Below are 12,077 nucleotides of genomic sequence, written 5' to 3'. Positions count from 1 at the left end.
CATCACATCAGAAGAAAAAACCGCACTGGATGAACAAATAACATGAAGTAACAAGAGCAATCAGAGATCTACCCACAAATAAATCCCCAGGACCGGATGGCTACACAGCCGCTTACTATAAAACCTACGCGGGAATCCTATACCGCATCTTAACAAACCTCTTCAACACCTTTAAAGACACGGCCAACATCGCTATGTCGATGAACAAGGCAATAATACTGGTCTTTCACAAGAAAGGGAAAGACCCAGAGAATCCGAGCTCATATCGCCCAATAGCACTAATAAACATTGATGCAAAACTCTTGCTAACAGACTCTCTCCCTTGCTCCCCAAGCTGATACATCAAGAGCAATCAGGATTCATCCCTAACAGGAAAACTCACGGCAATATTAGATGAATCATACACCTGACAGAGAAAGTGGGAATCACCAACACCCCGGCAGCAATATTAACGGTAGATGCGGAATAAGCATGTGACCGGGTTGAGTGGTCTATGCCATTTGCAATATAGGGGAAAATGGGCATGGGCAACACATATATGACCATGATACGGGCCAACTACAACTCACCCTCAGCTAGGATTGCAGTAAATGGAGAACTCTCAGACATGATCAGAATAGGGAGAGGCACCAAACAGGGCTGCCCACTGCCCCCCCGCCGCCCCCTATACGCAATCTTTCTCGAGCCACTGTTGGCGAAGATAAGAGCGGCATCCAACATTAAGGGCATACAAATGGGGGGGCAGACACACAAGACAGCGGCATATGCGGACGACATGATGATGACCCTAACCGAACCAATAAAAACACTACCCCTCCTCATAAAAGAGATTGACTACTACGGATCAATCTCAGGCCTAAAGATAAATAGGCAAAAGTCATCAGTAATGGTCCTGGCCGGAGAGAGACAACAAATACAAAGGAAAACAGAAGAACTACATCTACAAACTGTGGAAGAAGGTGTAAGATATCTGGGAGTCACGCTAACCAACACGATAAAAAACCTCTATGCAGGGAACTACACGAAACTCATAGAAAAGGTGAAAAGAGACCTGGATAGATGGAACCCACTCGCAATATCTTGTTGGGGCAGAAATACAGTCATGAAAATGACAATACTACCTAGACTACTGTACTACTTCCAGGCACTCCCCATACGGGTCCCGGCTGCATTCTTTAAGACACTCACCAAAGTAATAACTAAATACATCGGGCAAAACAAAATCCCGAGACTATCAAAGTAATTTCCGGAAATATTACAAAGCAGCCCAGATGTGGGTTCTGAACGAATGGATCCCAAACACATCTGAAAAAATGTGGGAGGCACAGGATATAGTGGTAGCAAGATCAAACATGCGCCTCCTACTATGGATCAGACCAGAGCACAGGCACCAAAATGTCCGAATAAGTGAAATCATGAGCACAATCTTGGAAATATGGGATAGAGCAACCAAGAAAGAAAAACGCTGACAAAAGACCCAGCTCCCTTCATACCAATACTCGACAACCCGGAATTTCTCCCGGGAATGGAAAAAAGGAGCATTCCAGAAATGGCGGGAAGCAGACTGCACGAAAGTGGGAGACATGTAGGATGGTCTACAGATCAGAACATACACAGAATGCCAGGACCTTCTGGGCCTCACCGAAAAGGACAGATACCAATGTGAACAACTTCATCACTGGCTCACTACCCCGAGAATAACACAAGCAATAACAAGGGCCCTGACTCCATTCAAGACATACATCTTGACTCAGACAGGGGAAATAAAATGGTCTCCACCTTATATAAATTCATAAACGCCCAGACTGAGGAAATAAAATGGCAATACATGAAGAAATGGGAAACAACGTTAAGGAAAGAAATCACGAGAGAACAATGGACATACATCTGGCAAATAAGCCCCAAATGTACACGGGCGATCCAAACAAGAGAAGCGTGGACAAAAATGATGATACAATGGCACTACACCCCGGAAAGACTCCACAGAATGTTCAACACATCACAAGATAAATGTTGGAGGGGATGCGACGCAGTGGGCAACTGGAGACACATCTGGAGGGACTGCCCGGAATTACAAAACTTGTGGACAGAGGTAAAGTCCAAAATGCAAGGAATGTTTAAGGGTGCAGAAAGTCTAGAAGAGGAGGTATGGATGTGTGGCTGTTAGGGAGAATTCTCTGTTTAGGCTGAATTTCCCTACCTAGTGAGTCCCCCAGCAGCTTTGCTGGATTTCTGGGGTTTATTTTTTTCTCCTGCCAAGAGTGAGACTCTTTTACCCTCACTCTTGGACATGTTGAACTGTGTTATCTTGGACAAACCTTGTGTTGAATGGGCTATGGGGTCTTTTACTCCATAGGGCATCATGTATTTTTGGGATGTGGGTTACACAGCACCCTCTGTGCAGTAACCCAGGGGTGTCCTAGGGACTCCCCAACATAGACTCCATACCCTGGGACTGACTACTGTCTCCCAGGGCATGTAAAGTCACAAAAGGCTTTATTAGTCTTGAATCCTGAACAGAACCAGTACAAACCATCATATTGTGGACGTACTGGCTGGGGCCATTCGATTGCCCCAGGGTCTGTTAGTCGAGGGGGCACGTCTCCGTCCCCCCTGATCGAGTTTTGGCTGGTGGCAGTGGAAACTACTTTTTATATTCGACCGCGAATATTTCCCTATGGGATTTCCCATTGTTTTAGGCTAACACATTTAATTATTTATTTACGGTAGCCTTAAACATACCGCCGGTTTATATATTTATTATTATAACTCCGGTCGGGTTATTTTGCCAAAACTTGATCCTAAAATGGCGTTGGTATTCACCTCTGTAATTCTGACCCAAAGTGGAGCCCTTTGTCCCACTTTTGGCGGGCTTCTCCACAGAAGCCCTCCAAAGTGGTGCCACTCTGTCTGGGGTACTTAGGAGGGGTGGAGGGGAATTTAGGCACCCTGGACTGAGTTACCTTGGTAACTCAAGTCGCACTCCATCCTGATTGGCCCAAGTGGTGAGCCGCCCGGCTCACCACTTAGCATGTTTGAGTGACAGCTAGGCTGGGTGAATGGGGGTTTGCTGCATAAAAGCAGGGCTTTGGGGACTGGAACTTCAGAAGTCGCCACAGGACCAAGAATCCGACGAGGGAAGAGCTGAGCCGACCTGCTTCGACGACACCAACCGGTGGAGCCCTGCTGAACCGTCTCACCACTTTTCCCGACGACCGAGGAGAGCTCTTAACGGAGTGGCTCCTTCCTTTGACTGGTGGGGACAACCAGTTTTCGCCTGCTTTCCGCTTCTTTGGAGTATCTCGTGGCCGCCTTGCCTGTGCCAAGCACCCCGGCAACCGGTATACCACACTTTACCCCCAAACCGCGAAAGTCGGTACCAACCCTTTAACCGGAGGACTCCGCGGCTGGTTTCTTCCCGGGCAGTGCTACGACCTTTCTCTTCTGCTCTTCAGCGAGATATTCTTCTCCCCTGACCGACGTCGAGCCTTGCTGTCACTGCCTGGAACAACTGCCACCGCTGGAGGATCCTTTCCGCTTGAGGTACTGTGTTCCGCCTGGCTTCCCTGGCCACCGACTGTACGGGGTAGATTTAGTCCCCGGCTTTCGACCCTAGGAGTGCCTGGGACACTTTGGCTAAACTTTCTGAGCCACTCTAAACTCTTTCTGACTATTTGCAAGACTTTGAATCCCTAACGAACAGTGTGATCTTGGGCACATTTTCGCTCCGGCTGCTCTAAGAGTGGGCCCTGCCTAGTGACTTTTGCTCACCTGTGACTTTGTTCTTCTTTAAGCCTATTGCAAGTGTTCTGGACCTTAGAGTGGTGTGTTTAACCTACTTCTGCTTTTTCTCTCCCTTTCTTGGAAACTACTAGAGTGTCATCTAACGTTAAGCACTCACCTCTGTTTTAATTAAGTGGTGTTAACCTAGAGTTGTCTAGATAGGAGAAAGGATTGAATCTACTTTCGTTATAACTGTGTTGAAGTGATTTTTACCATATTCTTTGCTAGAGTGCTTTTACTTATGTGTGTTTTTAAATAAATAACTATATTCTTTTGAAACCAAGCTCTGGTCAGTGTTTGCTTGTGCTATTGTATTTTGGTACCTAATGTGTATACTTTGCATACTGCCTAACTCTTCTTGAGAGAAGTCTGACTGCTCAGCCACAGCTACCAGGTAAATCTGGGTGGTACAGACTGCTACCAAAGGGGTTTACTGCTATACCTGTAGTCTTAAATCTTTTGCAGTGTTCCCCAAGGGAACTGCACAGGTTTCTGCCTAACACTGGTGTACAGCGGTGGGATTTGTATTGAGTATACATTTTAGTGTGCTTTAGATACCTTAGTGCAACTAACCACAAAGCTTAGCACTAGAAAAGTAAAACCTCTAACATGTCAGTTATAGAAAGCTATAGTCAAGAGTCCCTGGCAGCCAAAACTGCGGATTGTTTAAGAGTGCTCTGTAAACATAAGGATCTCATGACTAAGGGCAAGAAAATGGAGCTGATTGAAAGATTGTTAGCTAACCAAAGTCTGGGTGATGGTTCAGAGGAACCTACCACTCCAGCAACTGTAGATGACAGTATTGAAGTTAACATGGATCAAAATGTTGATAATTCTGAGGAAGAGTCAGAAGAGGAGGGTGAGGCTGTTGTGACTGTCCCCCCTAGGCCTCTGCCTGCTCTACCTGCTGTACCTACTGGGCCCTTACCAGGCCCCACATTTAGTCCTCAGTACTTTGAACTCGAGAAAATGAAACTAGAATTGGAGTATAAGAAACTTAATGCTCAAACTGACAAAGAACTAAGGCTAAGGGAAATGGAGCTCAAGTATGAGCTAGAATTGAAGAAATTGTCTGTCGAAAATGCTTCTCTCTCTGGCTCCTCTAGAAGTTCCAGTCCTAAAAGACCCCGGATGCCCAAAGAATTGGTTGGTATGTATGAGCCTAAGTTGGATGTGTTGGATTGGTTGTCTCTGTTTGAATATAATCATGGGCTCCAGAACATCACAGGAAATGACTTACTCACCTGGTTGTTCTCTAGGCTTCCCCCTGTTGCAACTGATGTGGTAATGGAGATGGGGGAGGAGGATAGGAAAGAGTATGAATGTGTGAAACTAGCTTTGATAGCTAGGTTTGGGAAGACCCCTTCCCAGTATCTTAAGAGGTTTAGGAGCCTCAAAAAGCATGATGGTACCCCTTGGGCTACCTGGGTGAGTGAAGGGTTGAAAAACTTAGAGGGATGGATTAAGGGTTACAAGGTGAACACTTATGAAGGTATGAAGAATTTGTTTATGTTGGAGACTATTTATGATGCCTGCTCTCCTGAGCTCAGACAACACTTGGCTGATTCCAAGGAATTAGATTCCCGGAAACTAGCTAAGGCTGCTGACTTGTGGGTTGCCAACAGGGCCACTCACAAGGATTCTGGGGTAACTCAGAAGAAGGATGGGGAGAGACAGCCCAAAACAGACTCCAAAGAGAATTCTAATAATTCCTATCCCAAAGAGGGCCCCAAACCACAAAATAACCAGGGTAAGCCACATGGGAAACCCAGTCAGGCTACTGTACCTTCTGGCCACAAGCCAGAAGGAGGTCAGAACAAGCCACCCTTCCAGAGAGCATTTGGACAATGCTATGTCTGCCAGGGTACTGACCATATCAAAGGAGATCCCAAGTGCAAGGGTAAACCTGCAGGGATCAGCACAGTCTCCTTAGCCTTCACTCCTGAGGATGAAGTACAGATGGCTAGTGCTCACTTTGAACTCTTTGCTGAAGATCCCTTGGGACTTCAAGCAACTGTAAACTTAGAGCCTATGGGTCTGGTTAGTCCCCAGAATAGGGTTGTGTATAACTCCCTACCTGTTAACTCTAAGGTGTATTATGTGGACAGTGTTCTTGTCAATGGCCAGGATACTCCTGCCAGGAGAGACACTGGGGCCAGCAGAACAGTAGTGGATGAAAGCTTCTTTCAACCTGAGGATGTGGCCCAAGCACCCAAAGGTCCCACTAAGATGTCTGGAGGCCCTGTCCAAATGGTTCCTATTCTACCAGCCCTCATTCAGTGTAACAACATGACAGTGAGGATCCCTGTCAGTGTTCAGACTGAGGTACCTGGGAAGGTCCTGTTGGGGAATGACCTAAGAACTCTAGGAGTAGTGTCACATACCCCCAGGCCTCCCAGTATGGAGAAGCAGAACTTAACCAAATTGGCTAGAAAGGCTACCTTGAAGGACTCTTCTAAGCCTGTGGGACCCTCTACTGAGGACCCCACTACAAGCCCTGGTGTTAGTAAGTTGACCTCTAACCCAGGCACATTTCAGGATAGTATGTTAGGAACATGGGAGCCCCAACCAAGCTCCATCATTGTTCCCCTAGTCTCAGAGTCTCTGACTCCCCCTGCTTCTGAGGAAGAGGTGGATAGACCAACTAGGCCCCTATCTGGACCTGAGAGAACTGGTAATTCTCAGTGCTGGTGGAAAACCAGAAAAGAAAAGTCTAAGGCCAAAAACCTTCAGACTGTTAGACCTTCTACTGAAGACCCCAACTCAACTCCTAAAATAGGTAAGGGTAGATCTAAGAGGAAGGGGAAGCAGGTGCATTGCCTAACCCCAACCCCTCCAACCAAGAGGCCTAAGACCCAACCTGCTCCCACAAGAGAGGTGGTGAGGAACCTTGGAGGCCCCTCTAGATCTAAGGGAATCCTTTTTAAGGACCCCTTGAAAAAGCCTAACATAGGTTCAGAAGTTGTACCAACTTCTGAGGGACTGGTCAACCAGATCCCCTATAACAAAAAGACTGATGTTCCTCAAAGGGTTTGTAGGTCCTTTAGCTTGCAAAAGAAAACCTTTGAGTTCTCCCTTAAACATAGGTCAAGGTGTCACCATCAAAATGCTGATGGACTCTCTAGGATGTATATCATCGACTAGAGGTATGAGGTTCATCCAGGAGTGGATTAAATCCTCCTGTCCCTTAGTCTGGGGGGGGCGAGTGTTAGGGAGAATTCTCTGTTTAGGCTGAATTTCCCTACCTAGTGAGTCCCCCAGCAGCTTTGCTGGATTTCTGGGGTTTATTTTTTTCTCCTGCCAAGAGTGAGACTCTTTTACCCTCACTCTTGGACATGTTGAACTGTGTTATCTTGGACAAACCTTGTGTTGAATGGGCTATGGGGTCTTTTACTCCATAGGGCATCATGTATTTTTGGGATGTGGGTTACACAGCACCCTCTGTGCAGTAACCCAGGGGTGTCCTAGGGACTCCCCAACATAGACTCCATACCCTGGGACTGACTACTGTCTCCCAGGGCATGTAAAGTCACAAAAGGCTTTATTAGTCTTGAATCCTGAACAGAACCAGTACAAACCATCATATTGTGGACGTACTGGCTGGGGCCATTCGATTGCCCCAGGGTCTGTTAGTCGAGGGGGCACGTCTCCGTCCCCCCTGATCGAGTTTTGGCTGGTGGCAGTGGAAACTACTTTTTATATTCGACCGCGAATATTTCCCTATGGGATTTCCCATTGTTTTAGGCTAACACATTTAATTATTTATTTACGGTAGCCTTAAACATACCGCCGGTTTATATATTTATTATTATAACTCCGGTCGGGTTATTTTGCCAAAACTTGATCCTAAAATGGCGTTGGTATTCACCTCTGTAATTCTGACCCAAAGTGGAGCCCTTTGTCCCACTTTTGGCGGGCTTCTCCACAGAAGCCCTCCAAAGTGGTGCCACTCTGTCTGGGGTACTTAGGAGGGGTGGAGGGGAATTTAGGCACCCTGGACTGAGTTACCTTGGTAACTCAAGTCGCACTCCATCCTGATTGGCCCAAGTGGTGAGCCGCCCGGCTCACCACTTAGCATGTTTGAGTGACAGCTAGGCTGGGTGAATGGGGGTTTGCTGCATAAAAGCAGGGCTTTGGGGACTGGAACTTCAGAAGTCGCCACAGGACCAAGAATCCGACGAGGGAAGAGCTGAGCCGACCTGCTTCGACGACACCAACCGGTGGAGCCCTGCTGAACCGTCTCACCACTTTTCCCGACGACCGAGGAGAGCTCTTAACGGAGTGGCTCCTTCCTTTGACTGGTGGGGACAACCAGTTTTCGCCTGCTTTCCGCTTCTTTGGAGTATCTCGTGGCCGCCTTGCCTGTGCCAAGCACCCCGGCAACCGGTATACCACACTTTACCCCCAAACCGCGAAAGTCGGTACCAACCCTTTAACCGGAGGACTCCGCGGCTGGTTTCTTCCCGGGCAGTGCTACGACCTTTCTCTTCTGCTCTTCAGCGAGATATTCTTCTCCCCTGACCGACGTCGAGCCTTGCTGTCACTGCCTGGAACAACTGCCACCGCTGGAGGATCCTTTCCGCTTGAGGTACTGTGTTCCGCCTGGCTTCCCTGGCCACCGACTGTACGGGGTAGATTTAGTCCCCGGCTTTCGACCCTAGGAGTGCCTGGGACACTTTGGCTAAACTTTCTGAGCCACTCTAAACTCTTTCTGACTATTTGCAAGACTTTGAATCCCTAACGAACAGTGTGATCTTGGGCACATTTTCGCTCCGGCTGCTCTAAGAGTGGGCCCTGCCTAGTGACTTTTGCTCACCTGTGACTTTGTTCTTCTTTAAGCCTATTGCAAGTGTTCTGGACCTTAGAGTGGTGTGTTTAACCTACTTCTGCTTTTTCTCTCCCTTTCTTGGAAACTACTAGAGTGTCATCTAACGTTAAGCACTCACCTCTGTTTTAATTAAGTGGTGTTAACCTAGAGTTGTCTAGATAGGAGAAAGGATTGAATCTACTTTCGTTATAACTGTGTTGAAGTGATTTTTACCATATTCTTTGCTAGAGTGCTTTTACTTATGTGTGTTTTTAAATAAATAACTATATTCTTTTGAAACCAAGCTCTGGTCAGTGTTTGCTTGTGCTATTGTATTTTGGTACCTAATGTGTATACTTTGCATACTGCCTAACTCTTCTTGAGAGAAGTCTGACTGCTCAGCCACAGCTACCAGGTAAATCTGGGTGGTACAGACTGCTACCAAAGGGGTTTACTGCTATACCTGTAGTCTTAAATCTTTTGCAGTGTTCCCCAAGGGAACTGCACAGGTTTCTGCCTAACAGTGGCATGTGGAATCCCTGAGACAGGACATTGACAAAGACACAAAAAAGAAACTTCATGGGATTCCTCACAGCAGCATGGCTAGCAATAGCACAAAAATGGAAACAGAAGACACCCCCATCCAACCAAGACTGGCTATAGAGAATATGGGCATTCGTGGCAATGGAGTGAATCACATATAACAAGGGGCCCGGCAAAAATTTGCATCAGACTGGGGGGAGGCGATAGATTACCTACAAAGTGACTATATGATGCAGTGGTGCCCACATAAAATCTGCATTCTGGACATGTTTACAGGATGAGACAGAAGCATGAAGAGTGGAGCAGAGGAAAAATCAAGGACAGCACACCCAGTGAGGGTGAAGAGGGGGTGTGGAGGGGGATAATGTTGAAATCCCAATGTTCATGTTTAAAGAAATGCTAATAAAAATATCTTTTTAAAAAAATAAAAAAAAGCCGCCTGGTGTGGGGTTTATCCCAGACCTTACGGGCCTCAGCCAAAACATCCTTCTGGAGCAACAGGCCTGTGTGCACTTGTGGTGACAAGGTGAATGCTCCCGAAAGCACTCCTTCCCGCGCAGCAGGGGCCTCGGGTACTGGAATGTCGAGGAGGGTCATCATATCCAGAACCCGGTCATGGAATGTTTTGAGAGCGGGGCTGCTCATTGCTATCCTGATCTGCTTGAGGGTCATCCAACGGATCAGTGACAGACTGCTGGGCTGCCACAGGTTTTAAAGTGCTATCCCGCTCTACTGGTGTCTTCTCTATGGGAGACAATGGGGGCAGGGGAGGAAGAGCTGGAGGCGGACCAATAGGGGGAGGTGGTACAGCCGCTGGAGCCACTGGAGCGGAAAGTGGCACTTTAGGTTCAGGGTAGATTTCCTTGAAAAGACCCTTGAAGTACTCTTTCATAGGGTCAGAATGCACGAGCCTCTGAAATTTCCTGAAAAACACATCCTCTGATGAAGGCTTGGACGCTGGGGTAGGCAGAGGCCTCTCATGAGGAGCGTACCCCACGAACGCAATGAGGATAGTTGCCAGGAAGGTCTACCACCAATCGGGTCCACATAGTTCAGCGGAGCAGAAGTAGGAGGAAGCGAGGCGGTATGTCGCAGAGGCATCTGAGCACGCCAGTCATAAGGGGGGGGGGGGGGAACAGATTTTTACATTCCCCCTGAGGTGAAACAGGCTGCCCAGCCCCAAAACTAGGATTCCCAGCACCCGCCGTCGAGAATGTAGGTGTAAGAGAAGGATCCAAAATGGGCGCCGTGGAACACAAGGGGTGAGCTGCCATTTTGTGGATGCCTGAAGAGAACTGCGTCATATGTACCGCTGAGGCAATCGTCTCCACAGGCTGGTCAGGGGACTTGACACAAGGATCCTCGGCCGAGCCGGTACTAGGGGTCTCGGATGTTTGCTTGACATCTTAGAGGTGGCCCCAACATTAGCCTCCAAGGAGGAAACTCAGCTGAGCCGGTAACAGAAGAGTTACGGTGCATGACCACCCTCTTTGCCCCCTCGAGAGAACCGGTATCACCGCAATGAGCACTGAAAAACTGAGGAATGACCCTTACAGACAAGACCTTAGGAGCAGGTCTCTCGGTTTTTCTCGGTACAGACCTTAGCCTCAAATAGAGGAACCTCTGGTTTCGTCCCGGTATGTATAGCTCCCTTGTGAGGGGCCTCAAGCTGTGGCTTGGTACAAAAAGCTCCAGAAATAGAGGCCTCAGGGCGTGTCCCTGGTATCTGTGTAGAAAGCGCCAGAAACTGAGACCTCAAAGCAAACCCCGGTGTCCAAAGCCTCAGACGAACTGGGACTACTTTTAGCACCCGACAGCAGGTGAACCTCGGAACGTGTTCTGCTCTTGGCAGGTCCGTCGTGGGAAACCTCAGAGAAAACTCTGGTACGCCTATTAGGCCTGCGAGGCACCTCGGGAGAAATCCTGGTGGTAGAGCTACTAGAGCCCCTCCCGGACCGAGAAGACTCCACAATGCAGTCCCCAGCTGGGGCACCCTAAAAAGTAAGGAACTTTACCGGCGTCTCTTCTTTTCGTCGTTGAAAAGCTAAAGATGAGGCAGAGGAATGCGCTGAAAAATGTCCTCCTACCAAAGAAGACAGCGCTGGAGTGCCCAGACGCAGAGGGACATCGCACTAGAAACACGAATCCCAGCGGTGGTCCGGCCTGAGACACTCCAAGCAGAGAGAATGGGGATCCGCCCTAGCGAAGGGACGTTCGCACGAAGAACAGGACACAAATCCCAGACGCTCCGGCATAGACAGAGGACTACGCAACCCCAGAACCGGAGCAGGAGAGAAGGATAACGGGAAAAAAAACTCCATAAGATGCAAGTGCGATCAGTCCCGATTGCGCGGAGAAAAGGACTGAAGGGCGATGCGCGGTAGGTGCTCAGTAGGGCAGGGTTACGGCTGCATGCAGTACCCCGCATAAAAAGAGAAGGACAAAAAATTGTCAACCGAACATAAGCCCAGGGGAATTATTTCACAAATTAAGCTCCAATTCCCAAATAAATGTATGTGTAACCAACATTTTAGGTTGAGGTGGAATATATTGCACTCCAAGGAAGTTCTACTGAGGCGGGGAATGTTAGGGGAGAGTCAAGGTAAATGCAGGTTTTGCAAAATTGATGGCATGTTGAAACATGTAGACACATCATTTGACTTTTGCCTTGGGAGAGGGGCGAAAGACACACCTGAGCAAATTTTGTAGTAAATGGATGGCATTACCGGTCGATCAGGTATGGCAAAGATGCGTCTGCATCAATAGTACAAAAGACAGCCTTGAAACTGCAGCCTTTCTTATATCTTTAGAGTTATCAAAGGCAGAAATCTGCAGGGGTTTCTAAAGAAATGGAGAAGGCAAATGAAAAGCCTAAGCATATTAATTTGATATTTAATGATTTTCTAACATTGTCTGTTGTAAAAATATCAAGAATTGTTTTTGT

The 12,077-nt window shown here is 47.8% G+C and overlaps 1 protein-coding gene across 1 annotated transcript in view; it reads right to left on the bottom strand.

Annotated features, from left to right (window-relative positions):
- LOC138503100 (protein argonaute-3) overlaps positions 1-12,077 on the bottom strand; it is a 2,065,845-nt gene that overhangs the window by 1,870,405 nt on the left and 183,363 nt on the right. The window lies entirely within an intron of this gene.

Source organism: Ambystoma mexicanum, chromosome 11 (genome assembly GCF_040938575.1).
Source record: "Ambystoma mexicanum isolate Mex_15411 chromosome 11, UKY_AmexF1_1, whole genome shotgun sequence".
Classification (NCBI taxonomy): Eukaryota; Metazoa; Chordata; class Amphibia; order Caudata; family Ambystomatidae; genus Ambystoma; species Ambystoma mexicanum.
This window is presented reverse-complemented; position numbering and strand designations above follow the sequence as displayed.